This window comes from Varanus komodoensis, unplaced genomic scaffold (genome assembly GCF_004798865.1).
Source record: "Varanus komodoensis strain SLA01 unplaced genomic scaffold, ASM479886v1 scaffold2, whole genome shotgun sequence".
In the NCBI taxonomy this organism is placed as follows: Eukaryota; Metazoa; Chordata; class Lepidosauria; order Squamata; family Varanidae; genus Varanus; species Varanus komodoensis.
Window position 1 is genome coordinate 17,503,729 of NW_025335568.1, and position 27,064 is coordinate 17,530,792.

Below are 27,064 nucleotides of genomic sequence, written 5' to 3' on the forward strand. Positions count from 1 at the left end.
ACACATGCACCCAGGTGATCCAGTACACATTGTTCATTTGGACTTCCAAAAGGTTTTGGCAAAGACCCTCACCTAAGGCTCCTCAGAAAACCTGGTGTTTATGTAATCAATGGGGAAATTCTCTTATGGATAAGTAACTGGTTAAAGAACAGAAAACAGACAGCATGAGTAAATGGTAAACTATCTTAATGGTGGGATGGAAACATGGCGTGGAGAGGGTGGAGATATATTTCTCCTGCACCCATAATGCTAGAACCTGATGCCATTCCATGAAGCTGATTGGCTGAAGATGCAGGGCAGAAAAAAGCAGCACTTGTTCACACAATGCATAGCCAAGCTATATGATTGAATTCCAAGAGATGATGGCCACTACCATGGATGGTAGAGCGGTTGGACAGATTCATTAAACTGATATTGGACAGATTCATGGAGGAGAAGGCTATCAATGCCTACCATTCCTGATGGCCTTAGGCAGTCTCCAGTATCAGAGGTGGTATGCCTTTGCTGGGGAACATGGGTGGGAAAGTGCAACTGCTCCCACGCTCTGCCTGTGGGATGCTGTGGGTAGCCACTGTGTGAACAGAATTCTGCATTAGAGGGACTCTTGGTCTAATCCAACATGGCTCTTTTCATATTCTTACCCATTACCATTAAATACATACAGCTTTGGAAATGGATGCGATAATGAGCCACTTGGACCTTTTTATTAACTCAGCACTGCTTTTTCCTGGAGATTTCATTGGACAAATTAGTTTGCTACACAATATTTCTGAAATATTTATTACCTATGCTGTTAATTCAAATGAAGAGAGTGGTGTTCGTGATCACCTATAAAAGGTTTCTTGGACAAAATCTCTCAGTCCAAGAGATACTAATAACATGTGTGGCTACAACTGGGTCGCTCTTTCAGAGACACAGCAGAGCACTGCTGGAGTTTGATAGGACCATGTTCCACTGAAGCAAAATCCTGTTTAAGAACTGTAAAGACAATGGCTCTCTCCTTGTATTCTGGCTTCTTTTTCAGATGCCCTCCCATTTTGCTTAGATTATAAAATTCTCAGTGTGCGAATTCATTGTTGTTCCTTATATTACTCTTGATAGGAGAAATTTAAGCTTTGGGATGGAATGATAGTCCTGTTCAGGTATTTGCATGTGAGCTTAAAGCATGCCTAGACTATGGCTATGCGCACTGGCACCAACCCTGGGTCTTCAAGCATGCTGACTGTACCACAGATCAGATCTTTCCTGACCTTGCACATGTTCAGTCCATCTTAATTTAAACCTTCCCATGATCATGAATCTTGGCAAAAGCTCCCTTTTGCACCTTGCCAATTCAGTATGGCCAAGTGAAGAGTGACAGGGGTGGGACCAGAGCACCTGGGGACACAGGGGCAAGGACAGCACACAGCCTTCCGTCCCTCTAACCCTGACCCTGGAAAGCATATTAAGAAATATGAACAGACAGATAGAATAAATTAATAATGGTGTCCAACACCAGTACCCAGGATCAGGGTTGGCATCTTCAATCCCAGGCGGTAGGTCAGAAAAGGCAGTGGGTCTCACCTACTGCTGGCAGTCCAGATGCTGCTACCACCCAATGCCTCTCAAAGCAGTGGCACAGAAAATCGCTGGGGCCATCTTCCTCTCAATGCCCTCCTCTGAAAAAGCACCCCTCAGAGCAAGGGACTGCGGGATTGGTGGGAGATGGTGGTAGCCTGTTATGCTTCACACTTTCTATCTGCCCACACAGGAGAAGACTGTCACTGATCTGACCAGAAGACTGTCACTGATCCTGTGCTACATGATGGACAATGCCAGGGCTGATGCCAGGATTATTTAGAGCCTGGTGCAAGAAAAGGAATCCTTAAGCTAAGTAATTCCCCGCTGCAGTTCTATAAATCTTGGTTTTGTCCCAAACCTAGCAATGTTATATGAGGACCAAGAGGCTTGGGGTGGAGTGTGGAGGGGAGACATTGGCTTCTGTAGCTGCCCAGCCATGCTTCTTTTGAGTCAGGACCTCTCCAGAAGAAGGTGGGGGGAAACTGCCAGCTTCTTTTCCAAAGTATGACTGCCCTTGGTGAGATGACTGGGTATGGGAATGATGACCTAGGCCAGCAGGACTATTTTTTTCACTCTGAAAGGCTCAGCCTGGATATCCAAAGCTGTCTGGGTTTTGTGTTGCTTGTTCCTGCTGATGCTCAAACTTCAGACAAATGCAAACACAGAAGATTCAAAGCAAGGTTACTCTAGTACTCTTTCTCAATAAATAAATAAATAAATAAATAAATAAATAAATAAATAAATAAAATTAAAAGGCTGCCAATCTTACAGGTTTTATCTTCCAGAAAACTATCTGTTGCTGCTAGCTGAGTTTTGTTTCTATTTTATAGATAACTTTTTACATTTCTGAACTTTTAAATTTGTACAGTGTACTTTATATTTTATTTTATGTTTTTTAAAAAGTGGTGCACTACCCAGACAGCTTTGGATATGAGGTAGCCCAGAAATGAATATTTCTGCGGAATGCTTCTGGGCTCCACGAAAAGGTCCAGAGGCACTCTGGGGAAATGAAGGTGGTGGATAACTTACTCAGCACCAGATTCTTTAAAAATTAAACAAACAAGCACACAGGAAGGCAGATGATAATTCTATTTTCGGGAACAGAGATCCTTTCATTCACAGAACAGAGCCTTTCAGACCAATGAAAAGTGCTAGGAAGGCTTTCACAGGAATCAGCCTTTTCGAGATGTTTCTTCACCTACCCTTCTGCAATCCAAAGTCATAATCATTATTTTTCAAAGTTTCCAACTTGTACTAAAGCTCCATTAAGACTTAGAAAGCCTTGTCTTTTCCTATTTATAAAAAGAAGCATACCTTAGAATTCCAAGAACAACATTGCTTCTTTCATTGAATGTTTCTATGGTAGATTTGGAGATCCATGTAAGGATTCAAGTTTTTAGTGATGGGATCAAAGGACTGTACAGAAAGCATTAAATCTCCTGGGCACGCACCAAAACAACAATAGCATTCAATTTAGGAGATTTTAGAAAATCCTGTGTCTTCAAAACCAGGGATTAGAAATTTGATCTTAAACGTGGAAAATGGAGAACTAAGTTTTGTAGGACTTTGCAGATAGATATGGCTATGAACACTCAAAATGAAAACAAAAAATGGGATCCAACTTTTATTTTGAATCATTAATGAAAAGTGCAAAATAATAAATTATTGCTTTGAATTTTACATTAAAGATTCAAAACAAAGGGTTATTTTAAATGCATATGACTGTATCTCTATGCAATGTCCCAAGGACTGAGCTTGTTACTGTAAGACAATATCACAAAAAGAGAAACACAGAAGAAAAAATAACCTGATCAAATTTCAAATAACATTAATAGACCTTAGCTACAACTACTAAATAAAACATCTTAAAACCATCTTTAAAATGTCACTGCTCAAAGAAACCCATTTAATAATTTAAAATAAATAAACATTTGTGTGGTATTTGCCGAACTCCCTCTTCCGCAAATGTACTTTTCCAAAATAAAGCCACTTGGGATAAACTCTGCAGATTTCTCCCTTTCTGTCACTAAAATTCTCAATGTACATGCAACTGTTAATTTTCCAACAGCTGCTAGTTCTCAGGGTTGTTTGTTTATATATACAACTTATTTTCTGCCTTTCAAGGCAGTTGTGAGCAATATAACTAAAATATAGCTTAAGATACATATTAACAATCAGTGAAATAAGCTAGGGTAGTGAATATTAATACATTATTTAAAATATGTTTATGTTATTGTTAAATAAAAGTGGCCAGGCTGGCTTATATTTCTGTAAAAAAAAAAAAACCAAACAAGTAAAATACAGAAAAGGAGCTATAAACACTCATAAAAATGGAATAACTAAAACAAAGCATGATTTTTATATGAATGGAAGTCCTCTGAAGTGTCCTGTCCATGACAATTCTGTTCAATTCTTTCAAGTTGGAAGCTATAGCATCCTTTATGGATTTAATCCATCTCATATTTGGTATTCCCTTTAATCTTCTGCCTTGGACTTCCCTTAACATGATTGTCTTCTCCAGTGAGTCTTGCATTCTCATGAAGTGTCCAAAGTACAACAGCCTCAGTTTTGTCATTTTTGCTTTGATCCAGGACCCCCCTTTCTTTTTCTTTTCTTTTGGTCCAAGGTATCTGCAAAGCTCTCCTCCAGCACCATATTTTGAATGTATCATTGTCCTTCCTATCCACTTTCTTCACTGTCCAGCTTTTACACACATGCATTGTGATTAAGCATACAATAGTTTGGAAGATATTGACCTTGATCTCCAGTAGAATGTCCTTACATTTGCTTATCTTTTCTAGTTCCTTCACTGCTGCCCTTCCAAGTCTCAGTCCTACAACGAGTAGGACTAAGATTAAGTCTAAAGGGCCTGAGAACACAGAAATATCTTTGACTTGTGATGAAGCACAAAAATGAAGCTAGACAGACCTCTCCAGGGAGGATATTGTACAGCTGAGGCACCAGCACTAAGAATGTCCACTTCCTGATAGCCATCCACCCCGCATCAGATAGAAAGGACGTCTAGAACCAGTCGTTCTGCAACATTATAGGCACATAATGAAACAGGCAAGCCTTAAAGTTTCCTGTCTTATGCCATGAAATGTATTAAGTTCAGGGGCAGCATTTTTCATTGGACCTAAAACTGGAAGTAAGGGTATCTGGCAAAACACTAATTGCAATCTAGCAGTGCCAGGAGCTAGCAGAGCCTGGATCACTGAGGCCAGGCTTCTTTTGTTTGACTTTTTTTTTTTTGAAAGTCATCTTAAGTAGAAATATTGGTTAGGTGTTGAATGAATGGAACTTATACTGCATTCTTTGGAACCCACTCTGCATTTAGTCTCTATTTCTTTAGAAGACACCTATATATACTTCTTCTACGATGCCTACTCAGCAGTAAGTCCCACAAAATTCAGCAGAGCTTACTTTGTAGTCAGCATGCTTAGGGCTGCAACTTTATGGTATTACAAACAAACAAACAAGCATTCCTAGATAAAAGCATACATCCTATGTTCTCCAGTCATGGAAATATGACATATCATAGGATGCTGTGCATGTAACAGGCTAAAAGTGATCTAATCTAGCATTATGTTCGTACAGTAGCCAACCGAAATGCCACAGGAGGAAAACGAGAGCAACAGCATACCCCGCCCCCCCACTGGCATTTCCAATAATCTAGTATTCAGGAGCATACTTCCTCTGATATGGAAGGAAATACTTAGACAACATGACTAGTAGCCATAGTCTTCCCTTCCACATAGTTTGTTGATTCTGTTTAGCTTCATGTGTATGTCCACAATGCAATCATCCACTATTGCATTTGTATCACTAGTCCATGGATGCACGGCCTGTATCCTTTCAGGTGTTTTAGTCTACAGCTCCATCATTGTTCACCGCTGGCATTGTGGCTAGGACTGAAGGGAGCAGGCCAAAGCATATGGCCACTCTTGTATGCATCTCTGGTTCTATAGATAACTCTTTGGAAACACCTGAATTATATTCTTCTCTGATAATCTGAGATCAGCCAACAACCCTATTAACTTTTCTATTCCATGTTTTGTATTGCTGTATTATAAAATACGGATTCAGCACAGGAACATTATCACGACGTGCTGAAGAATACACTAGTGTTGTTACATGTTTATTAAGTAAGTGATTGAAAATTGTGATCATGCAGTGAATTACAGTCAACTGTAGAGGCTTTAAAAAGATGAAAAACAAAATAATCATGCACAACGTGCTTCATGTTTTCTGCCCTCTAAAGATAATTTGTATTCTTTGGCTCTGCACAAAAAGGATACTGCTCACTGCATTACTGAACAGCATATCTGAAAGGCATTTCTTATTCATAATAATAAAACAAAATCCCCACGAACTAAGCAAAACAGGTTCCTAAAAGGTCAAACCCTCTTTCTTCCCTAGAAATGGTTACAGGAGATTTAAATCAAATTAAAGGCCCTGTCAAAATTACTTTTACAATGAAAACACTACAGGGAACAGACTTCTTGAAGAAAAGATTCCTCATACTTTGTATTGCCGGTTATTATTTCGTACTTTAGCAGTGCCACAAAGGAGGGGATGCTAAATTAAAAGCAAATTACTACTCTGTGTGAATAGAAACAGAAGCAGAAAACATCTCTGTGGTTCTGCTGTTGTCACTTGGTCTTCTATTTTGGTCGTGTACGGGCCAATACCCTGGGGCAGCTGTCACAAAGGGCTCCTGTGACTTTCTGATCCAAACCTCAGGCCAGGAAGTGTGTTGAAGGCCAGTAAACCACTCAGCTCTTGCCTCTTCTTCATAAATAATTCCTCCAGGCCACTGAGGAAGGCTAGATGCAGCTCTTGGCTTCATTATGGTTACTTGAGAGCACTCTGCGGCCCTACATCTGTGCAGCCAGCTTATTCCTCTGTGGGAAACTGTAGCAGCCTACTGGGAGTGGCGAGGGAGAGAGTCGGCAGCAGTGACTCCTTTTCTTGCCTGGAATCCTCACTTCTGTGCACTCTCATGCAATCAATCATGGTGGAAAGGTCAACAGACAGCTTTCAAATAACTGATCCATTTAACTACTGACATTGATCTGGGCCAGAGAAGGAGAATAGTTGGGGAGGGCAGAGGAAAGGCAGGGGAAGGACAGAAAGAGAAGGCAAGAAAGGAGAGTTTCTTGGTCAGTCATTGGCTATCTAAATCCTTTTTAGCTTAGAAAGGAGCCTTAAACACACACTCCCACAAGTATTTGCTCTTAAGTCACTAAGCGATTTGCTATGGGTCAATGGTATTTAGGTGCTTTTCCACTGATGGGCAAGCAGAGACAAATGAATATAAAAAGATCCTGCTAAGAGAGAACAACACAAGGCAAGGCCAGGGCTTCAAGAGTAAAAACTTCCAATCTTCCAATAGTGGAGCCATCCTTTTGCTTGCCTGCTTGCCTCCCATACAAATCAATTTAGAGGCTATTACTCAGAGTTAGTTACACAGAATCTCAAAATGAGAATTAGCTGCCCTCGGAGGAACTTACTTTACAACATCTTGGTGGGGGAGATAATGGAGCTGCCTCAGAGACAACTGACAGATCCAAATATATGTGCAGAGACTTGGCAGAACCCGCCAGAGGCGCATTGCAAGGATTCAAGTCCAAATCAGTCAGTTATCAACTGAAGCACTGAGCAGATTCTTCTGTGGACAAGTACTTTGAGCAAAGAGGAGCCTTTAATTCTTCTTTCCCCAGCTTGTGGTCCTCCAGATGTGCTGGACTGCAACTCCCATAATTTCCTGCCAGAATGGCCAATACCATGTTGATTGCATTTAAGTATTTAAATTGCAAGGTTCTTTAGGCACCCTTTAGTACTTTAGCACACACGGAAAACTGAGCTCTGTAGGAGCAGCATGGCAGACGGGGTGAGGCCCAAGAGGAAAAAGCTGCTGTTCCTGTCACCCCTTTGAACAGTTCCTCCTTCTCAGAAGTCTGATCTTACCGAAGCTTTGGGGGGTTATAACAGTCACAGGTAGCTAAGAAGAAGCAGAATGGGAACTGTACAATAAAATCATATTAGCCATTTATATGCTATTTTGTTTATTTGCCTCTCAGAATGTGCAGCACAAACATTTGATGGAAATGGGACAAATAGATAGCTATCTATACAATTTTATACATACATGCACACATATAGTTTTTGACATTATGGATGAGCTAAAAATCCAATTCAACATATTCAAGAAGGAAAAGCAAGACCTTTTTTACCTGCCTGATAAGTAAGATGAATGAAGACCAAAATGCTTTTCACACTGGCCCTGAAAGAGGAGTATGTCCATACACACTCTTCTTATTCTGACTAGGTATGTTCAACTGAAAGACTATTCATACTATCAAAAATTATGTACACATAGGAGCTTCTTGTTCAACAGGTCACAATTATAGTGCTACCCTCTAGGAAGAGGCCACCAACATCCTCTTCTAATTAATTGACTTGATCCAAATCCATTTAAGGAAAGGCCAGTCATCAAACTGCTCCTGTCCTTCCCCAAAGGAGAATAATATATGAGTATTGAAGTGGTCCAGACTACACAGAAGTGTGGAGAAGTGTCCCTAGATAGAAGGTTTCAGATCAACTAACATGGGCTATTTCTCAAGAAAATACAGCAAGGAAAGCAAGTGTCTCAAGGCAGAATCACAAGCATAAGTAAAATCTTGCACATGTTTATGTAACTGTTTCAAGACAAATGATATTACATTTTAAAGCAGAGTAGGAATAGAATTAGAATTGGACATCAACAAGAGTATTAAATCATAAAGTCTATCTGGTACGGAGAATCCAGTTGTGAGATAATCTTTTCAATAAAAGGAAGAATATTAAAGTAAATAACTCAAAGAATCCCAGGAAGCACTGAGCTTTCTGGTGTAACAGATGGATAATGCATTCTGGTGAAGCACACATTCGCATTCTGCATGAATAACAGAAAAGGCTATTGGGAAATGCTATGTTCACCCTCACTTTATCTTGACAGATTTGTGTACCACTTACAGACACAAACACACCTCTCACCACAGTTAATATACAAAAATGCAATACACAATGTAGAGTGTGCAATTCTACACATGAAATGCAAGGCACAAATGATGCTTCTACTTTACAGTGTACTGAACTCTTCACCAGTTTCACTCATTGCAGCTTCTGAATCCATGCGGTATCATCCTTAGTGGTAAGCCTTGCCATTCCTTATATAGTGAATCAAGATGAGTTTGACAGCAGCCAACCACTGATGACAGAATTCTGAAATGACTAGTGACATCAGAACTGATTTTGTCATCAAGGAATCAAAACGTGCTAAATGGGAGAAATGCATCTTTCTCAAGAAGACCTACAAGTACATTTTTACTTTCAGTTTGATGGACAATGTAGATTAGCCAAATGTCAGGTCGCTAAATTGATCAGGTCTATGAAAGTCTTTAACATGCAATAAGCTTTAAAGAATCATATCCTGAAAAGGCAACATTTAGAACAAGGACACAGAAACACACACACACACACACACAAAACCTGTTACTGTTACTACCAGCTTTGGTTCAAAAAAGGTTGCCATTCATAAACAACAATGAAAGCAAATTTTTAGAAAATGGTTGCAAGTGATTGTATTTTTCTTAAAATTCTTTTGGCCACAGAAAGAATAGAAATAATATTTTTCAAATACCATGTTCAATTTTCAGTACCATTATCCACAAAAGCTACTTTTATTTCACTTTCAGTTCCAATAACAGAGCATGATTTTAATAAATTATGCTGAATGAGGAGTTATCTAACTGGGCTTCTTGGGAAGGATATATTGCAACTGATTTTTTCCTCCAATTTTATTCATAGACGTTGCCTATTTTGCCTATTCACATATATCACTAATATGAGGAAATTCCACAAAGGTTGATATTTAGTTAAATACTTCCCTCCTAGGAAAAGGACAGTAACCATAAGTGCTAGACAGAGTCAAATTATGGGCAAAATTATTTTACATGAATATAGCTAACCCTTCTGGTTTTGATTAAAAATTTAGATTTTGCTACAAATCTGAGGTCTATGACTTCCAGATCTGGTCTAAAAGTCAGCACTGGAGTTAGTCAAATGAAATTTGATATACTATGGGTGCTTCTTCCATATTATTATTCCATATTCTTCCAATATTCCATTTTTATGTCAATTTTCATTATGTGCCATCAAGTAATCTCTGATTTATGGTGACCGTATGAATGAAAGCTCTCCAGAGTGTCCTATTCATTAGAGCCCCTCTCACTTCTTGTAAATGTAAATTCAACGCTGTGGCTTTCTGGAGTCAAACCATCTCATATTTGGTCTCCTTTTTCTTCTGTCTTCAACTTTCCCTAGCATGATTATCTTCACCAATGAGTTTTGCCTTCTCATAATATGACCCAAGTATGGCAGCCTCAGTTTTGTCATTTTGACTTCTAGGGAAAGCTCTGGATTTTGTCATCAAGGAATCAAAACGTGCTAAATGGGAGAAATGCATCTTTCTCAAGAAGACCTACTAGTACATTTTGAGCTAGGGCCCATATGTACAGTCTAGGGCAGTGATGGTGAACCTTTTAGAGAACAGGTGCCTAAATTGCAACCCAAAACCCACTTATTTATCGCAAAGTGCCAACATGACAATAAAACCTGAAAACTGAGGTTTTAGTTTAGAGAAAACAACTCACAGCCATTTCAAGCATGCATCTCTCTCTCTCTCTCTCTCTCTCTCTCTCTCTCTCTCTCTCTCTCTCTCTTCTTGGTAGCTCACTGACAGCCATGCGAAAGCTCGAACAAATCAAAGCTAATCAGTCGCAGCTCGTGACATCATTGTCTGGCGCCGCTACTCCTTTCCGAACATGTGCATGGCCCCAGTGTGCGCTGTTATCCAATGCTCGGCTGCTGGGGCGATGCTGGGGAGAATGGGCTCGCATGCTGATAAAGAGGGGTCTGCGTGTCCGCTGTGCCATGCATGCCATAGGTTCACCACCAGTGCCCTAACCCTAACCGGGTGCACACCCCTAACCCTAATACAGGGGTAAAACACCATTGAAAGGGGCGATTTTGAAAAAGCCTTAAGGAGTAGCTTTTTCTGCACAGCTCATCATTTTTGCCCATTCTAAACATATTCCAACCATCAAAATTATACCAGGACACCACGTTTTTGTAACCCTAACCCTACACTGGTGCACACCCCTAACCCTAATACAGAGCTAAACTTCCATTGAAAAAAAAGGGATTTTGAAAAAGCCTTCCTTGAGTAGCTCTTTCTGCACAGGTCAACATTTCTCCCCATTCGAAACACATCCCAACCATCAAAATCATGCCAGGACACCTCTTTTTTCTAACCCTAACCCAGTGATTCTGAACCTTTTACAGACCAAGTGCCCAAACTGCAACCCAAAACCCACTTATTTATCGCAAAGTACTAACACTGCAATAAAACCTGAAAATTGAGGTTTTAGTTTAGAAAAAACAACTCAGAGCCAGTCTAAGCAAATATCTATCTATCCATCTATCTTTGGTGGCCCACTGACCAGCTTATGAAAGCTTGGACAAGTCACGGCTAATGAATCACGGTTCATGACATCAATGCCTGGTGCCACTACTCGTTTCTGAGCATGCGCATGGCCCATATGTGTGCCATATCTGATGCTCAGCTGCTGAGGTGATGCTAGGATGACTTGGCTCACGTGCCAACAGAGAAGGCTCTGTGTGTGCACTGTGGCATGCCTGACATAGGTTCGCCACCACTGGTCTAGGGTATTCACAAAGCTCTCCTCCAGCACCATATTTTGAATGGACAGATTTTCTGTCAGTTTTCTTCACTGTCCACACATAGTGATTGAGAATACAATAGTGTGGATGACGTTGGTCTCCTCAGATACTTCCTTACACTTGATATGTCAATAATACAGTTTGGTAAATGACAATCAAGTTTTTTTTCTACCATTCCCTTCAACTATTTTAACTGCAAGCACTACTGTATGTTGTCTCGTATGTAGGTCTGGATAAGAGCTAAACTAAATGTGCTATTAGGAGATCTGCAGTTGGATCTTTTTTTAAGTAGATCCTCTTGCAAGGAACCCAAGGCAGCTTACGCAGTCCTCCTCCACTCTATTTTAACCTCAGTCCACAACCCCAGGGAGTAGTTTAGGCTAAGAATGAATGCCTGGTCCAAAGTAACCAGGTAAACTGAGTGGTAACCCTGGGTGGAACCAAGTTCTCTGAAGTCCCCAGTCCAACATTCTAACAACTAGACTAACTCTCTATGCACTTTAGATAATCAAAACACAGAAACAGGAAGAGTTTTAATTAACTAAAAGTCCTATTTAATAGGCATCTTTCTTGGAAATGCTACAAAGCTACTCTTAGATTCCTAACTTCAAAACTGTCCATGTAATTCATTTTTTCACATGCTAAGGGAAGTCATCTGGCAGTGCTGACAGCTGAAATATTTATAAGTTAAGGTCAGTGCCCACATTTCCTATTCAGCTTAATTGTAGGTTGTCTGTGATCAGAAAACTTTGGAAGTGATACAAAATATGTTTTTGAAAACTCTTTTGTGGCTCCCTGAAGACACACCATCTGCAGTGGAATAAGCCACAGTCAGGTTTCCTTGTATTAAGGTTCAAATACATAAGGTCTTACATAATATTTAAAGCCAAACCGGATGCCTGACACTGGTTCTCCTCAAAATGTTTGTTTGAACAGTTTAAGTTCCAGTAATTTTAACTGAAATAAATGGTATGAAGCATTTCTTTCATATTATGATTTGTCGGTGGAATCCCTCAATTCAGTTGAGCACCTGTCACAGAAGTCCAAGGCATGATAGAACATTTGGAAAGGATTCTCAACTGCCTGTGGACAGTCTTCCATATTCCTAGTTCTTGCCCCAGAATCAAAATGAAATTGATCACATCCTATTAAGATTATTTGCAGGGCTGTACTTCAGCCACAGATAAAAGTGTTTATGAGCTTGTGCTTTTATCCTTGAGATCTGGAAGGTAGATTCTTCAAAGGCCACCTAATCATTGGCTATGCCTCTGTGTCCAAGGGATTTCTGAAGCCAGTGTCCACTGTAAACTGCCCAGAAAGCTTTGGCTATTGGGTGGCACCAAATTAAATGAATATAGTGCTAACATGCTCTAAAATGGGGTCTCTAAATATCCGCTAACATGTTTAACATGCTAATATCCTCAGTCCCGGACACGAGTATGTCCATAGATCCCTCAATGAGAGCCCACCAGGCTTTTTGCCCATCCTGATCTGTTACTTTATTTTTCCCTAGATGTAGCTGATAAATCAAAAAGTATGCGCAACCCCAAAGTACAGTTTTTCTCATAAGTGGGAGATGAAAAAAATGTTCTTTTATGTATTAGTTACTATAAGGTCCAAGTCATAGAAGCAATGTCCAATGGTAATGTCTTAATCCGACGAGGAAACCATTAGTAATTCATTCAAAACTTGTTTGAAGTTTGCCTTAGCCTAGAATTATATCTATTGCACAGATTAATAACCTTTGTATTTTATTACTGCTTGCTGAGTTCATCGAGCTTCATGGATCTTTGATCAGCAGCCAGAGCTTTCTGCCTTGCTTTCCAGAATTGGGATATAAATTGTTAAAACAATGGAAGGTATTATTGTACTGCAGTAGCTAAAGTAGCATGATATGATCAAGCCCTTTCATTGAGGGGTTTTTGCTGTGCTGCTTGTGAATTAATAGCTTACTCTTAGCAAAGTAATAGCTTGAGGAAAGACATGGAATAGCTCTCTTTAATCAAATTAAGGCTGTTGCTGTTTATCCAGATGGGAAGCTGGTTATTTACAAGCTATTTCTTTACATCAGAACACAATACCAGGACAGAACAGTTGTTTGATCTTAATCCTTCCCTGAAGGAACATAGCCTGCTTGTCTTTTATTAGAGCCACAATTTTTATATTAAGGGTGTGTGTTTCTAACCATGTCTAGGTATGTGCTTCCATCTGCCACTCCAAAGCAGACAAAAAATCTGGATTTTGGGAACAAGATCCTGGCTCCAGAAGATGCCATTCTATGTATCACTTGGACCATCCACCATCCCACTGGAATATCCATGTATTCTAATCCATGCCTACCTATCAGAGCTCTGCAATTAGCTTAGTTCTCAAATGTTTAACAAAAGCTGAGAACTGTGTAAATCCCATGGGCTAATGAAGCAGAGGGGAATGGACTTAGAAGATGCCATGCCACAGGCTGTCTCCTTAATGTTTACTTCTCACTCCCTGTAGGCTGAATACAACTGCATGCTATTCTCCATTGCCTTTATTTCCTAGGACCTAAAGATAACACTTAAATGCAGTTTTGGTCTTTGCCTTTTTGGGGAGTAGCTTGCAGAAGAGATATGGCCATTCCAATCCCCTTAGGGCTAATGGAACAGGTTTCTTAGGCTCCTTATCCATCTAGAAATGGGTAAGGCTCCTTTTCACTTGGGTTCTTTATCCATCTACCACATAGGCTCCTTACATTACAGAACCTACCTAGATTGTTTGAGGACTTCAGTAAACATGGTCACTTACATCCTGTGTCAATGAAAAACTTCTCGAAGCAAGTGATACACCTGTGCATCTGAACAGTGCTACATCTTCAGTCTTTAAACAAACCATGGTCTTCCATGTCCTTTTATTTATATACTGTTGTTGAGGATGATGACAAAATTTAATCAATTTCTTAGCTATCTTGCAATACAAACATCTTCTCAAAGTGGCTAACAGTAAAAGGCCACACAATTACCCTATTAACAGTAGCATCAAATACAATTCAAATATAAATGAAATCAGTTACAATAAAATAAAATTTCAAAATATCAGCAGCAAATGTCATTTTCCCATTAAAAGATAGGGTTAGAAGATGAATTTAAAAAACCCACTTAAAAGTTGCCATGTGTGGGACCACGTGTATACTCATGGGAGGGAACTCCAAAAGATAGGGGCCATAACTGAGAAGGTTCTGGATTGCTCACCTTATCCTAAAATTGTCTTTCCCAAGCATTTATTCATTGCCTTTTCAAAAGTATCTGAAGTTCAAATTTAGAAAGTGTGCAGAGACTGAGCAGGGGAGGGAGAATATGTTCCACCATCAATATCTGATCCACTGGTTGGCAGACACAATTGGATACAAACTATTTGAATGATAGGAAGAAAGCTAACGAGACAGAGACCAAAGTACACCAGACACACTTTGGTCTTCTGCTTATAATTCTTTCAGGCATCCAGCTTTGAAGCCGTCTTAAATTACAAGGTTGACATTACCTTTGAAAGGCTCTTGGAATGAGGAATATCCCCTTACCTCTTGTCATTATTCTTATTATTTTGTAACATATTCTCAGAAGGCCTTCTGCTGCTGATAGAGATGTCTGTTATACAACTGACAACTGCAGACAAGCTTCCAGACCACTACTGACAAATCTGTATCACCAAAGCCTGTTATTCTATGTTTTTTAGGACTGGATGCATGCAATCTGTCTAGGTCTGCTCCCTTTTCAAAGTCAGGCAAAATGCATAAAAGGACAATTTATTCATCCATCATTTTTGCAACCTGAAAGGAACTCATGATTGCATCAGGTTTTATCTTCCGAAACACTATGTGTGGTAGGGAAGGCTGAAAATGAGTGACCTCTCTAAGATGACCATCTTCAGGGATTTGTACCCAGCTCCCTCTTGTACAAATTCCAGCCTTCAGTCCGGCACATCACATTGGTCCAGTTTGGACATAACTAGTCTTCCTTGCAAGCCAAGATAAAGCAATGCTTCTACCCCTGGTTTATAGTTAGAATTTAAAGAACAGCTGCCCAGCTCAAACAGGAAACAAACTACAGAAATCATGCATTACAGTGCACAAAAAATGCAAAGAACGAAGTGAAAGAGAAAATAAGAAGATTTTTACTGATCAGACCAAAGGCTAGATAGTGACCAACCAGAGGTCTATGGGAAGTCCCCAAGAAGGATATGAGGAGCTCTTCTGCTGTCATTTCCCAGCTACTGCCTGCTGCTGCTGACACGAGTATGAATAGTAAGATATTGTTAGTCTTCTCCACCATGAATCTGACAGTTCCCCTTGAAAGACATCTAAGTTGCTGGCCATCACATCTTGAGAAGCAGATTCCATAGTTTAACAATGTAAAAAAATGTTTCCTTGCACCATTCAGTTTAGTTCGAGCACTGTGTGAGTGCTGATGTACTTTCTTAACAAAACACACAATTTTCTAAACCTCTTTCATATTCTCCTTATTCCCAAAACCTGCATAGATAGTAAGGATGGAACACATGACTGCAACAACTGTTCTTATTCCAATAAACCATGGTTTATAGGAGCAAAACTGTTAAGTAACAACTGCTGAGATTCTCCTACAGTCTCACACTTCCAAGTCAAATGGAACACTTTCCTCTATGAAGGCAAGTCTGCAGAGAAACACGGTTTATGTCAGAAGACAGAACATAGGTAGATTCTTCATCCAAGAGAAGCATTTATTACATTTAAACATCTGCACATATTTTTGCCACGTAAAATGTTGTATCAGAATCATCCCAAAGGATCACAACCAATGTGGGATTTCTCCTTTGAAAAATGTGTCTGATCGCATGTTCCCTTGCCAACATGACAGCAATGAGCGTTCATATTTAGACAGACCAAACCCTTATCTGAGCAGGCAGAGTGAAATTATTGGGCTCCTTCACATACTGAGTATCAAGCTCAGAATGAGCAGAAAAGAACAAAACTTCTGTTATGTGGGTTGCCTTGTTGCTGACATATCTGAGCCAAGCATCATCCCCTTACTGTGCTGGCTTGATATAGTTTATGATGCAGGCCTGATCAACATCCTGCCAAAATGAAGAGCATGTATGCTGCTGCTTTGCACATCCTTCTAATATCGCTCAACACTAATAAGTATTGATTCTTGGGAAACAAAGGCTATGTAGGCAGAAATCCTACTGAATTCACTTATGCAAACAGGATATCAAGCCGCAGCTTATTCACACCTATTTCCAGTTATCGTTCGATGAATGCATTCCTTGCCTGAAAGGCATCACTGCCACCATGCTTTCTCATATTATCTAATTGTACCATACCATGAGAATCTTTCAACAAAATCAGCCAGCCCGAGATAACAAGACCTAAAAGGGTAAATCAGACTTGGAATGTGGAGAGACAGATTTAGCAACTCTGGTTGTATCCAGGCCACATATTTCTGTCAAGAAACAAGGAAATATGTAAACAGTCTCAAGCAGCCCCACTGCAACACAGGGAGTATGGGGTTGTTATAGATTAGATTAGTAGTTATAAAGTAGTTATAGATTAGAGAGTACTGCCTAACAGTAAAAAAAAAAAAAAAATGAAAGATCACACACAGTTGCATACAAAGCGGTCATATGTCAGAGGAGGAAAAATGTCTCTGAAAGCACTAGCCTAGTGTGTCAGCAGCACAAAAGGAGACTGTAATTATAAGTTTTTCAGCAAGGAATACAAATACTTGAAATTATACTGATGTTATTTAAGGTTAGACTTTATCAAGAAGACAGCCTCAGGCTTGTTCAACTGCTCATGTACAGTATACAGTATTTCTGGCTTGAAGCCATTGTGGCACAGAGCAAAATGTTTGTTTGCAATTCCTAAAAGAAGCACATGTCATTCATCGGAGAAACCAGTTTCACTTTACCCAACCTGGCTTTTCTTCAAAGCTAAACAGCTATCCTGTAGAAATCAACTGGCATTCATAGAAGTTTGAAGAAAGTAAACAACTTGGAGAGACATATTTTTCTGTAAATTGAGAGGATAATCATGTCTACTCAAAAGTAAGTCCCATAGCATCAATGGGGCTTACCTGAAGACACTAAGAATAAAAAAGAAGACTAAGAGTAAATGAGAGAAAAGTGGGAAGAAATATTTTCTTCCTCCTCAGAAAATATGTAATATAATTTATCCAGTATCTGTGCCAAAACAAATAGGATAAACACATTAAGAACTAGACATGAATATGGAAAAAAGAAAAAAATCATGATACAATGATGAATATAGTTTGAAAAGCTAAGGCTAGTAAGAGGACATGAATTTACATATTCGGGTTGTTTTTCCTGATATCCTGTACCATGGTTATTAATAATCAACTATACAGGCAAATGACTTTTAGATATATTCCAATCTCACAGTCTTATTACTGGATACAGAACGCTCACTTTCCACCTCCTACCCACTCATACAATGCTTACCGCAATCATGGCTTTGCACTCAGAGTAATTCCTATTTAGTTTATTGGGACTTATCCTTACGTAAGAGTGTATAGGGTTACAGTATAAACATGGCACCTCAACAACCTTGATTTCTGAAGGTATGTGTTAGATCAGTGGTAAGGTTGTGCTTTCACTCTGAGCTGCATTCTACACTTTTAAGGAGCTATCCATGCTGGTGATCCTTATCCCCAAAGTATCTTCAGCACCATAGATAGCTCCTGATAAAAATCCCCACTGCAGCCCAGAGTAAATGCATTACAGCCACCAGTCTCCAATGAGCCACATCTAACATTTCAATCCACACCACCTAGACTTATATTCAGCTATATGTACCCCCCTTGTCTATGCTTCACAATACCTCTTTTATACTGGAGCAGGTAGCATTATAAACCAAGGTAAGGTGTACTAATACACCAAGACCTTTGGTAAAACAGGTATCCTACAGGCCTTAGTGAGATTTTGACATTCCAGTGTTCCTCATCCAAGTGGAAAAGAGCATCATGCTATCCTGTTCACACATTCAACATTTAACGAACTCCGTATCTACCTGAATAAGGAGTTCTAGATTGTTTAAACTTACACCCTCTGTCTGAAACCATTTTGCAGTAGAACTCTGAAAACCTAAGCCTGCTGATGTTTGCATGCTCCCTTGTCATATGTCAGAGCAGATGTGAGAGGTCCCTATCCTACTAAAGGATAGACTGGGTTGTGGTAATTCTGTTCATGCCAGAGAGGAAGCTGTACTATTAATATCCTTGAATTGTCTTCTTGAGTAAGAAAGGCGTTTGATGTGAACAAGGCGTTCTCACTTTTGATAGTCCTTTAGAATAAAACTGCCCTCTTGCAAGGACAATGACTGTTTTGGAAAGCATGAGCAGATTGATCTCTCTGCCTGTCCATCTATCAAGCAGCAGTGTTTCTATACCCCTCTGCAAACCTTAGAAAATTTCAACACTCTGCGTGTGTATGAGTGTGTCCCTTAAGAATTGCTTATGGGAGCGTCGTTGCTACTTTTTTCCAATGGGACTGACAACGCATGTTCATTTAGCAATCTCCTTGTTTTGTTGTTAATTGTGTTACCCAAAGGGGAAAGCTTTTACTTTGCATTTTCACACTCAGTAGCTACTGCAATAGAATCATTTAGAAGAATTCCTTTCATCCAGATTGTGCTGGGAAGGACTAAAACTTCAAACAAATAGGCATGCAATTTACATGGCATAACAATGCACTTTGAACCATACTCAAGTGATGGGTGAAGAGAATTTAGGAGAGGAGGCTTAATGTCACTGATTAGCATTTACTAGCAGAAAAACAAGCCCTTCACAGAATATGCCATGATAGTTAAATCTGGTACCATAAGAGATTTGGTTCCAAATCTTAACTCGGGGACATGTCACACATTAGAAAATTCCTCCATTTAAAAGCAACTAACAAACAAACAGCAATAATGTAAATAAAAGACAAGAGCATGTCTCAGATTCCTCAAAAGCTATCAGATGGTGAGAGGCACCATTTAAATACTAGCAAATGCTCTAGAAAATAGGACCACTTTATGTGGTACCTAAAGCAACAGAAGTGATACAACAAGGGACAGATTTAGCAGAGGAGCCACCATCAAAAAGGCCCTGTCACTTGTATTATTGCAATGCATTTGTACCTTACCTTTTTTCTTCTTGCAAGGCAAATTGTATAGTTCTTCTCTTCCTCTCTGTTTTATTCTCACAACAACCATGTGTGGTGGATTAGGATGAGACTCTGTGACTGGCCCTAAGTGACCAGTAAGCCTCATGGCAGAGTGGGGAATAGAAACCAGATCTCCCAGGTCCCCTGTCCAAAACTCTGACCACCACCCCACACCAGTTCTCAGGTAGAGAGTTAGATAGCATATTTTCTGCAGGTCCATGGGGACTGCATCCCACTCGCTCCAGACCAGGATGGGGCCTGGCTGTGTTGTACTACTTCTTCCTTGGTTGGCATCGTGTTTGTGGGGGGTGCTCTGGTACTGCCCGGGTGGGGCGGACAGGGAGAAGAGAGACAGCTTGATGGGAGTTGGCTAGGATCCATCCTGTGCCGATTTCAGTATGTTTTGTTTTGTTGGCATTTTTTGTTGCTTGGTTTCTGGTTGTTTTGGAGAATTTTCCTTTTTTTTTTGGTATTGTGTTTGGAAACTAATACACAGAATACTGTATTATGTGTGTGATGCTTTTTGTTTCTGCCTCAGTGGTTCCCAGTGTGCTGGTCCCCAGCTGTGGAAAGGTTGAAAACCACTGACATAGATGATGTACCTTGAAACCCACACCCAGGCAGCAAAGACATTGTCACCCACTGTTGTTCACCAGCAACTTGCCTTCAGTGCTGAAGTGTCTCTACACTTGGAGTGTGTCAATGGATAGCAGCAGCCGTTGACAGTCATAATCAATAATAAATACTTTATTAAACAACAATGAGGAATAAACTTTGAAAATAAAGTTATGCAAGAATCCCCACAAAGACCAAGTTTCAACTCTTTGGGTTTATGTTGTCTCATAATATTAAACAAATTCTTTTTTTCTATTTTTTTTTTTAAATCAGAGAATTTTAATAGGAAACTTTCTTCACCTATTTATAGGCAGGATCTGCTAACATCCAACCAACTGTTCTTCTGTGAAAAAGCATGTTGGTGGAAGCACAATTCATTCCCAGTGATTTATTATTTTGAGAATGTCTACTTTCACATTCCATGTCCCTTGTAAAGAAATAGTCTTGCTAGTTTGTGCAGAAATCCCTAGGAGTCAGCTACTGCTACTGTTTTTGGCCTGACCCTCTTCTCCAACTTTCCTAGAAAATTATGTCACGTCTCATGACAGCTGGTCATTTACACTGGTGTACCCTATAAAAAACAGTTTATAAATCACTCTGCAGTAAACCTGCCATTCCTCCATTTCCCCAGTCTTTGGAATTTAGTAGATTAGTTTCTTCTTTTGCTTTCTATGTTGGCTGCTAATATGTCATGTTTAACTTTACCTTTAGGGGAGAAACCACACACACATACACTGTTCATTTAAGTGCTTCTTTATAGAGTTCACTTCATCACAGCAGCATTCCAAAAAGAGTTGGGATGAATTTTAAGCATCACTGGGGCTTTGGGTTTATATACAGGTCATCTTTCAACACACTGCATTTTTTAATACTTAAAGGTCAACAGCAAGAGCAAATAAATAGATTGAGAAAACTCCTCTCAAGCCAGTGATTATAGTATAATGGTCCAGTTCTTCTTGCAACAGCGCTATCAAATATAAAATAGACAGGCTAAAAACAGGTACAAAAATATTTCTAATGTGGAAAGCCAAAATCCTTGTAGGGAACTCAGATAAGAGAATTGTTATGTGAGTGCTGCACTAGTTGACTTTTCACTTTAAAGTATGTTAAAATATGAAGTATGCAATAACGTTAAGAAAGCAAATTCAACAAGTATGCTTTGAGGCTTTTACTAGGAAAATGTGTGGACAGGGAGCAAGGCTGGAAACAAAGGAGTGGTGGCAAAAAGGATGATGGAGTTGGAGAAATTAGTAATTGAACGGCAAAGTGCTAATTCCTGTCCAATCTGCTCTGCTCTTGTTGTAGATAGCATGCAAAATGAAAAACAAAACCATGTCACAATCTGGACAACATTCATATTGCTGGATTGCTAATGGCTCTTCGGGGCATGGAATGAAAGCATTTTCTTCCTTCCCATTCAAACAACTCAGCAAAAGATGGCCATTTGGAGAGATAAGTACCACTCAACTTTCCTTCTATACATCACTGTTTCCTGGTTGCAAATAGTAACCTGCAGGCACGTATTTATTTTTGGTTCTTCTGTGAAAGGAAAAAAAAATAAATTCTGGCAGCACGGCAATATCAGACACTTAGGAATCAGTGCCATTCGTCTGCACCACTCTTCCTTGCTCCAGTGTATAGAATTTTATTTGGGCTACTAAACTTGTTCCCTAAACAAGCAATTGAAAACAATTATGGTGGGGGAGGGAATAGGTTGCAGTCTTTTGGTACATGCATGATCTTCCTGTCTGGCTTGAGCCAACAGTCAGCGGGTCATTCCATAAGCATCTGTGTGTTCATGCCTGTTCACTCGTTGTCCAGGTGGTGGCTGAAGGCTGGCATGCTGGGGCACATGCCCCAGCAGGATCTGACTGACAAGGCGTTGCTCCACTATAGCAGCCTGCTTGTTCATCTGCTTCTTATTCTGGCTGGGAGGGTAGTGGGGAGCAGTAGCAGATGCCACTGCCAAGCCATATTTATGTAGCGTATGGCAAATACTGCCAGGAAGTCTACAGCGTTTTACACACAGCAGATGTTCTGATGCCTGCAGTTGCTAATCTGTTATTACGCTGGTGAACCACGGGGGGCGAACTAGCTTAGCACCAGTAGGCCAGCGATGTTTTTGTTGAAACCAGTTCATCCGGGACTGTTCCCCACTGATTCTCTGCCAAGTGTGTCCAGGCAGATCCAATGCCGGTGCTTGCTTCCATCACGAATGAAGCCAGCAGGTTTCCCACCGAGGAGTGGTGGTCCCTATGAATCTACTCACCAATGGTATGCTTTCGAACTGCTAGGGGCAGGAGCTAGGGGCAAAAGATGGGAGATCACTCTGTCCCGTGAGGCTGAGCTCGAACTGCTGAAATGTCAACCATGTCTGATCAATAGTTCCAGTGTCATTAAGCTGCTGCGCCACCAGATCCTCCATAGCCAAGCCATAAAGGGGTGGCTATGACGGGGAATAATAAAAGGACACCAGCAGCTGGTGACAATGACAGTAAGATGACAGACTCACTGAGAGACACAACCCGTTTAGGGTCCTCCTCCAAGGGCCCTGTTCATGATGCACATCCTTTCTGTTTCAGAAATTATCATCCTTTGCTGGTGGTGTTTGATATGGAAGGTCACTATGAGAAATGCATGGCAGACAATACATCAGCTGACTTTTAAAGTAGGTATTGCACCTGTCTACACCACTGAATACACCTGTTAAAAACTCATTTTTATCATTTTTATATATTTAGGATGTGAAGACCACAGAAGAGTTATTCATTTCTGATTATCTTGACTCTTTGTCTCCAATGTGAGAGACACACAACCTCCCTAGGTCATTGGTCCCATTGTCCTAGTGCTCTCAGAGTCAGGAAGTTCTTAGTATGTAGCTGGAATCTGGCTTCCTGTCACTTGAGCCTGTTATTCTGTGTCCTGCATTCTGGGATGATCAATAAGATCATCTTATTGATCATCTTCTCTTGTCAAGGCTAAACATGCCCAATTCTTTCACTTTCTCCTCATGTGACTTTATTCCAGTTTCCTGATCTGTTTTTTTGCCCTGCTCTGAACCTTTACTAGTCCGCCTGCATCTTTCTTAAACTGTGGTGCCTAGAACTGGCTGCAGATGGGGCCAAACCATTGTTGAGGAAAAAGAGGGTCTTATGTGGAGAGTAAATCAGGATTCCTCTCCCAGCCCCAGACCAGGTCAGACAGAAGATACAGTGCATTTACTAGCTGCCAGATGGCCATTAGATGGACCCCCATTAGGGAGGTCCCAATCCAGTCCCCTGCATTAGTAGGTTTTCTCTTACTCTCTTGCTTCACCATATAGTAAATATTATGCCTCTCTGGGCCTTTCTGCAATTTGATTCTTCTAGCCAAAGTATCCTGAGCGACAAACCATCAAGATACTACCACCAGATTAAAAAGACATCTGTCTGAACAACTACTGTGAATGAACTGCTAATGTCAATGGTCATTCACAGACTGATTTCCCATGTTTTGCCACAAGGCAAACACGACCTCTTCAAGCAGCCTTCAGAGCAGCAACAAAGCATGGCCTCTCACTCCATGTTTAAGTCAAAATGCCCTTTTCACTAAATCAGGGTAATCCTTAATAAAAACTAATGTAATTCATCAGTGGCATTTCTCGGGGATTAAAAAAAGATTACACATACATTACAGGGACAGCTCAATACAGTCCATGTCTTCTCAGAAACTAGTCCCACAGAGATCACTGGGACATACTTCCAAGTGAGAGTAGCATTGTGGCCTGATTGTCTGAGATTTGCTGGGTGTAGCTTTTACCATCCTCCTCCTATGAGGAATACAACAGTGAATCCTGAGAGCCCCTTAAAGATGTGTATGGACATACTTCCAAAAGGAACGTACGGCAGTAAAAGCAGAAAAACTTAACTTCTTCCCATTTTTTTTCCCTGGGGGTTTTGCAATGGAGCCAGCTGTGTAGGCTGCTGTTTGGCTGGAAGCCACGCTCTCCCTCCGCACTCTCCCGTTCCCTACTCTGGGTAGTTTACAATGTTTTACAAATGGATTGTGCCTTTTATTTTAAGCATTAGATGTACATGCTTTGAACTGCTTTGGCACCTCATCCTTACAATTGTTTTAAAAAGTGCAATCCATTAGGGAGAACAAATGTTCAAAACCTGCACCAAGGAGGGGAAAAGGGATTATAACTTTCAAACAATTCATTCTCTACACAGCCAGTTCGCTTTTTTAAAAAATCCCTAGAAGCTGTTTCATTGTGCGCAGTCCTAGAAGGGAATAAATACTGACTGGGTTTGCATGATCACCAAGCAAAAATAAGCTGCAAAGGATTAGCTTACCCTGGCTGCACATGCTGGTCATCAGCCACCTCATTAGCATAATTAGGCTTGCCAGGAACAGGTTGTCATGACTTTTGAAAACAGCTGGGGTGAGTGGCTGGGGCTCTTTACAAACCACTCTGAAATCCCAGCCACCCACTCTTGCTGGGTTCAGACACCAGGACAACCTGTGCCCAGTGAGATTTATTATGCTGATCAGATGACTTGTGTTCAGCATGCACAAGAAAGGAAAATAACTCATTGTAGTTTATTTTCTGTCCATGATCATGTGAACTCACCCACTGTATGCCTTCAGTGCAGAGCTTTTGCTGTTTCCTATGCATTTCTGCACATGCCCTGTAGCTAATCACCATCTTGATGATTTCTGAAATATGCATAGAGATATTGTGGTAGTAATTCAGAAGTAATGCAGAGTCAATGTTTATCAAATGTTCACTGTGCTACACATGCATGCCTTTGTTAAGAAACTTTACATGCCTTATCATATATTTCCTTTGACAAACATTTTCTCTCTTAGTATCTGCAGTTCAAGCAGAAAATTCAGAATGCAGATAAGCCCCTTAAGGCACAATTCCATGCATGTTTAGACAGAAAAAGCCCTACAACTCATAGCACACACCAGCCGGTTGGCACTACATAACAGTAACCATAAGTGTTTGTGCTTACAAACTAAACTTTGCTTAATTTGTTTCATTATACTTACTGTAAGAAACAACGAATCAACTAACTTGAACTATTAGGTTGTTTATCAATTAAATGGTTGCATGCAAACAACTTGAAGCCCTGGAATGTAATAGTCCATTGTGAATATCAATGGAGCCAGGCAAAAAAATACAATGAAGAGCCTGGTTTCCTTCCACAGCCTCATCTTTATGAGCAAGCAGCCAGGGAAGAGATCCTAGAAAAATAAACGATAGAAACATTTCAGCGGCTAAACTCTGATGTAGCAAGGCTTTTCAAAGAGCACATTGTAGTAGCTTGCTCTGGTCATCAAAGATTGCAATTCAGGCTCAAAAACTGTGCTGGCTGCACAGTTAGAAAAACAGTTTAGGAATTTACTTCCTAATTATACGATGTGCATCATTTTTTTCCCTTTTTCTCATAATAGTTCAAGCAAGTAAAATGAACAGATAGGAAGCAGTTTTGTAGATAAGGGCAAGATTAGCTGGTTATCTGTATTTTTGAGACAGAAACTGCATTACCTAGAGTCTTATGCTAACAAGTGGTTCTTATACAAATTTAATAAATAAAGAGAGAGAGAAAAGCATACTCTCTCTAAAAAATGAGTTTTCAGAAATGAATGCTGCTGTGCACTCATATACCACATGCCTAAAGGTTCTCCCCAGGAAAGGACCATATGAAGGCGATTCACAAAGCAGCATCTTTACTGTAGTTTGCTTTGCAAACTTCTTGAACTCTGACCACCACCCTAAATATACTCCATTTATTGAGCCTCAAAAGCCAGTGCCAGTTATTTGCCTACAGAAAAGATAATGGAAATTCTGGTATGGCAGGACAATGCTTCATCCAGCTTGGCCAGAGAAGCTCTCCATGCACAGAAGTGGTTGTTGCCCAACGGCAGCATCAGCTGCCCTAGACAAACATGGTACCACTTCCTCCTCGCTCTTATATATCCACACCTCTCCAGGGTTTCACGCCAAGGTCATTTGGAGCTGCAACACGGAACCTGTATAGGGAGAAGGTGACCTTTCTCTATACCATGGCTTCTTTATCCTATGATTGTGCAAACCCGTCAGTCTTTCTCCTTCCCTTTTTCAGAGCTACATCATCGCTGAATTAAATTGCAAGTGTTTTGTGGCTGTTGTTTTATGGAATGTTTCAGTACTGTTAATGCAGGATGCCATTGAACAAGACATGAGGCCAGGCTTTGGTTATTAAAAGAGAAATGATTTTTAAACAGATCTGATGCATTACATGATACAACATGCAATTAGTTCCTATGGGGGAAAGACCTTAACCATCCCCAAGTTTCACTGCAATTATCACCAATAAATTTTATCTTAGCACACTTAATTTACTTTACTGTTTTTGCATACTTCAACAATCAAGAGCTTTCAGCCAGGTCTTGTGTATGCATTAAAATTCTTGTTTATCTTGGGCTGATCAATAGTTAGTTACGCTAATTACATTTTGTCCAACGGTCTAAGTCACCTTAAGTGAGTGATGATTATAAAAAAGCACCAGTGAAAAGACTGCCTTGATGAAACTTTAATTTCATTAAGCCGAGGACTGACTAAAATAAATAAATAAAATTAAATGAGAGCGAGCGAGCCATCTTTAAGCGACAGCAATGTGGGAATGTGAGAACAGTCCCATTGATTTCAAACTCCAGTGACCACTGAAGTATAATTTTACAAACATGTGGGCAAAAATGGAAAAGAGCAAGGACAGGGCAGCTGCAAACAAACTTCTAAGCATTTTAGAGACACATTAAAGAAAGGGAAGAATACACAGAGGACTCCCGCAGGTTCCTATGAATAGGTAATGATAGATCAGTGACTGCATACTGCTGCTATAAGACATCAGGGCTCTGGCAACATTTTTCAAGTTTCAGTACTTACCTGCTAGACAATAGA

General features: G+C 40.2%; 1 protein-coding gene across 2 annotated transcripts in view; it reads right to left on the bottom strand.

The window, feature by feature from the left end:
• The window catches only part of UNC5C (unc-5 netrin receptor C), a 357,053-nt gene that overhangs the window by 276,023 nt on the left and 53,966 nt on the right, over positions 1-27,064 (bottom strand). The window lies entirely within an intron of this gene.